Here is a 5,431-nt window from a genome sequence, read left to right on the forward strand (position 1 = left end):
TATAACCCAATGATATGTCTTTATATAGTCATTTAAAGATTTTTAGTATTTGGATGACTTTAACTTTGCAACATGGCCACAGTAGAACAAATCGAGCAACACAGAGGAGGAAGGGGTAAAATAATTTTTTTGCTTATTTGCGTAAAATTTAGTACGAATATTAAAATATTTATGTTATTCTACGGTAGGAGTTAGCGTAATTAATGCGCGATGTCAGGTATGCAAGAGACAAGCTTGGAACGATTATTATGGGAACTTCCTTTGCAAAAATTGTTTGCTATTTTTTGTGCAATCAATCAAGAATAGGGGAGCTTACGAATGTTCTGCATTTGCAATGTGTCGTTCTCGTTTAAATGAAGTTGTAAGGAAGTGTAAGTTTTGTTTATTAGACGAAATGTTAGCAAGAAGAAGATTAGATCCAATGAAATTTGGTATAAATGGAAACACCTGGTTCTTGAAAGAAAACGTGAAGAACTTGAGAAAAATACAGCCGAAGGTATGTCAAATTAAAACTTTTTTTTACTTGAGTTTTTTTATCTTTGGTTATTTTTAAATTGTCTTTGTAAGGAACCACTAAATTCGGAAGCAGTTCAAGAAGTGTTATTGTTTAAAGAGGCGTTCAAAAAGAAGTTTGATGTTTTTAAAATGTGGAGAGATTTTTTTCCTCTTCAAAGAAGACTAACAAGAGGCCAACTGGTAATTCGGTTATTCTTAATCTATTAAATATTTCACACGGTAAAGTAATAGTCTGCATATTTTAACAGAAATGTAAAAACAGAGCAATTGCAGTTTTCTTCGCAGAAGACTCTTTGCATCTTCATGATGTACTGAAGATTGAAAATCGATATTTCGATCCTTACAAATGTGATATAGATCAAATTCAATATCTCACTATTACGTTGTTGGAGTTCGTACGTCTATTAAATCGGGAGGTTGCGGAATTTACCATTCCTGACCGTCTAAAAGAATCCTTGATATATTTTTCAGGCAAATTATTTTTCTTAAATAATAGTTCTAACCATCATATTTTTGAAAGTTAAAATGTATACTTTTATATTTTTAGGAATAATGGATCGTGACTTAATAAATAGAGAACTGCACGTAAAGCTTGATGAAATTGCAGATTGGTTGGGATCTTACAGTAATCTAGCAACACAACTTAAATTGGAATTCGATGAGGATGGCTACCAATGATCGACAATTTAATCTGATTTCTCCCTTTTCTTTTTTAAGATTTGCAATTACTTGTTTTTATCGTATATTAAGGAAAGCAATATTGCTATAAGGCTTCTTTTTCTAATTTTTTTTTTTCTAAATGTTTAAATTGTAAAAATGTTTTTTAATTTTTAAAATTTTAAACAATAAAAGTCTTTAGAAAAATGTTGACCATCTTCTAAGAGATGGTTAGTGAAGTTATCAAAACTTCATTTGTTTACGTAAAGTATTATCAAACTTTTGATAGGGTTTCTAAAATATGATTTTTTTAAAAAATAATATGCATTTTTTCACAGCGTAATTGAGTAATTTTTATAATATAAAATAACACTGTACGGTAGACTACGTCCTATAAAATAGCTATATATTGTTTTAAAATATCCTATACCCTCCCATTTTGGAAAGAATTATAACGCTAAACCCTATTTTTGGTCTAGAAATTGACGTTTTAAACAATTTATTTTTCAAGTTATAAAAACTTGAACGTTTTAAAGAAGAATTTTTGTACAAAAAAATCGAAATTTTTCGAAGGGAAATATAAATGATACCGAATTTAGATTTAATATAAAAGTTTTAAAGAATTAGTAATATGGAATGAACACACAAGTAATTTTTCTGTCTACTACGATTTATTTCGACGAATTGAGTTATATAAACTGAGATAATTAAACTTTACGCCAATAAAAAGTATTTTTTTAAGTTGTTCGTTACCGTTTAATTTCATATCTACAATTTGGGGGGAATTGAATACGTTTTTTTGCCAGATACTTTATCAAAATTGAATCGATTTATAACGAATGATAGCAAGTTTGACAGGCACGCGTATCCATCATTTTATACGTATATACACATCATACGTGATTTTCATTCCGATAGATTTATTTCCCTCATTCAATTTCTATCACTTCTCTTCCTTTTTAATTTATCAAACTCTATCGTATTTTTAAACTGTAAAATATACAAAACACACTTCGATTTTGAATTACCTTTTTACATTCTTCGATAGTAAAAATATATTTATTACGTAGATAAAAATGGATAATGGAGTTTAAGCACTTTTTTTTTCTTCTTTGGTCGTTTTTCATAACTTTTCTTATCGGAATCAGATTATTTTAATCTCTATTTGTGTTTTTTAATACATTATTTATTATTATGCGAAATATAAAACTTAGTTTTTATCCTAGTAAATTAATGCACTGTTTACGTGATAAAAGGAGTAATTTTTTAAAATTTTATTAAAATTATATTGGTGATTTAACTTCAGAAATGAGTAATAATGGTTGTTTTCAAGTTTTAATACATTTCATCTCCGATAGAGGACGCCAATGTTAACGCTGCCATTTTATTATTTTTATCAGTAAAACGAAGAAAAAAATATATATACAGTATATATATATAAATTTACCGAATTAATTTAAGTTAGATTTTAAGAAATTAAATATTTAAATTTTTATATAATATTAACAAAACTGTAAAGTGTATATTTTCAATATCTGGTTTAATTATTTAAAATATCAATAGAATTTTAAACTTGATGTCTCAGTTGAGATTTAATCGGCTCGAAAGGGCGATAACTTTCCACAAAATGGATGGATCGATTGGAATTTCAAAGAGAAGGTCGATGACGATTGCTGGATTTGATCATTTTATTTCTATCGATCAATAATCATCATTAGGAATTTTTTTTTTTTTTAAGATTACCGATCAAGTTCAAATTCTGTGTTTATACATAATTTAGGCCTGTAGTATATGGACTCGTACTTCACACGTAACCTTTAGGTAGATTATATTCGGCCCAGTGAGGCTTTTCACTTCTGTTAAAATTCGATAGCGATTATTCGACTAGCCTATCCGATTATCCATTACCGCCCGAGAGAAACTAGAACTAAGATTTTCGTAAAAGGCCATCGAAATTTCGATTGTGAATTAAATTGACCGATAAAATAAAACGTCTCGGCAAAACTGCAAAAGTCTCGTAGTTTATTATTTTCTATGACATTTTACGTCAATTATGCTCTGTAAACGCGTATATTATTTTTCTTAAGATTTTTAAATTACGTTGTATTCATTGCTTTAAACATTTTACTGCATTCTTTTTTTTCAACATTTTTTTTATGTTTAAACAAACAATAATAATTTTCTCTAATTAATAATAATAATAATAACCAAGATAAATTCTTACAGCGATATTGTTCGTTTAGTTTAGAAAACTGTTTCTAGATATTAATTAAATTTTCTGGATAGTTGTATTAAATTTTTAATTACTTTCTATTAATGATATATATTTAAATATATTTCGAAAATATAGAACATTGCACGTATGTATAAGATAAGATGTCAAACAGTCATAAAATAAGTGCAACAAAACAACAAGTCAGGAGCTTCAATCATTAACGTGTAATATATCGTGCCAATATCCATCATCCATTTATTCGGTATATGTAATCCTATCTAGTTATTAATCAGAAACTGAGACAAATGAGGTAAAGGAAAACGATATTGTTAACGTTGTAAGGCGATTTTACTTACTTTTTCGGGAAATAATGCAGCTAATTGCTAATTATCCTGGAAAATCGTATTAAAAAAAATTTAAACTACAAAAAAAAAAAAGCGATATTTGTCATTCGTCTGGACAACCGGAGAAGACTAGTTTGAGGTTTATGTTTGAAGAAATGTCTGGCAGATAATGTTTCCCGATAAAACTTTTAAACGTGGAAGAGAAAACTGCTCTTTTGTTATTAAACACGGCTCGTGTGGTTAAAGGAAGTGCAAGAGAACAGAAAGGAAAAGGCGATTTTAATAAGAACTACACTGCCGCTCGTTTTAACGCGTACGACAGAATTTCTAATAAAATATATTTTAATATTTCCCAAATAATCCGTTTTGTCTTTTTAATACATCATGCGAATAAGTTTTGACGTCACCATATAATTATGTTTTGTCGGAAGACGTACTTTCGTCGTCGCTGTCAAGATGCAATTCAGGCGATGATGGATATCCATGATTTCTCTCCTTTTAAAATATTTTGACGAATTAAATGCGATAAACGAAGAAAATTTCGATTTTATTTTCCAAACTTTAATGGAAGAAGTCGGAAATATGCCAGGTGGCGTCATTATGTTTGATTGAGTCCAAACTATGCAACTCTTCCCATTTTCTTTTATTTATATAAATATTCTAAGGTTTTAAATAGCATTCGACGTTGCTATACGTCGTTTAAATTTAAATCTAAAATTATTTTTTTTTTAATTTTTAATGAAAAGATGCTTCAGAACGTGAAAAAACGCGGCCATTAATATTCGACACGTGGCATGAATGGCAATTAGTATTTTTCTTAAAATCTCTTAAGGATTTCATAAAAAGTTTTCAAAACTTCAACAGCGTATTTTTAAGGGAATTTTAAATTTAAAAGATATTTTCCCTTCTGTTCGTGTTTATCTTTCTCTTTAAAACGATATTTAACTTGAATTTTTCAACTATCTTCGAAAGTCGATGCCATCTTTGGCATGTCATTTCCATTTGCCACAGAAGGATGACTGCAGATAAAAAGTTTGTTGTGTGATCCGAAAATACTTTTCAAATATCTTTATCTATGACATTTCTAACTATTTTTCTAATATTCATAAAAGTATATTTTTAATATTTTAAATGCAATTTCTAATCGAATTCGAGACTTTTCTCATTTGCAGAAATCGCTATCGCGTGAGATCTTTCCAATAGAAATGATTTCTTTCTACTGTTATACACTTAATGTAAATTACGACAGGAGCATTTTCATTTTAAAATCTTACAATTACCACTCCTATTGTTCGTACTAATTTACATACATATCATATTGTTCCGCGTAATAAGGACAATTTAATAAAGTTTAAATACGGACCAATATATGCTTTCTTAGACGATAAAGGTGGGCTTAACTGTAACACTCTCCTAAATTCTGTGTAAATAGTTTTAAAGGGACTTTGTTTTTGACTTTGATAGCGAAACACGTCGTAAAAATGATCACGAGAGTAGACATGCAGACCATGAATTGTCACGATGGCTCGGGTCACAATTAGACGTCAAAGGGTGTCGAATGACGGCAACTCATCAAGGAAAACATCCGGGCCTAATATGTATGCTGATGCTCTCTCAGGATGTCGGGATATCACCCGTAGCAACCGGCTGTTAGTGCGTCATTAGACCGCCAGAGGGAGCACCCAAACGTATACTAACG

General features: G+C 29.4%; 1 long non-coding RNA gene across 1 annotated transcript; it reads left to right on the forward strand.

The window, feature by feature from the left end:
• On the forward strand, positions 1-699 carry LOC136980327 (uncharacterized). Its single transcript, XR_010881539.1, has 3 exons — positions 1-115; positions 189-496; positions 568-699. It is a non-coding gene; the product is annotated as an uncharacterized lncRNA (long non-coding RNA).
• Positions 700-5,431: the final 4,732 nt, after the last annotated feature.

The sequence above is a fragment of the Centruroides vittatus genome, unplaced genomic scaffold (assembly GCF_030686945.1).
Source record: "Centruroides vittatus isolate TY-2023 unplaced genomic scaffold, ASM3068694v2 contig_694, whole genome shotgun sequence".
NCBI lineage: Eukaryota > Metazoa > Arthropoda > Arachnida > Scorpiones > Buthidae > Centruroides > Centruroides vittatus.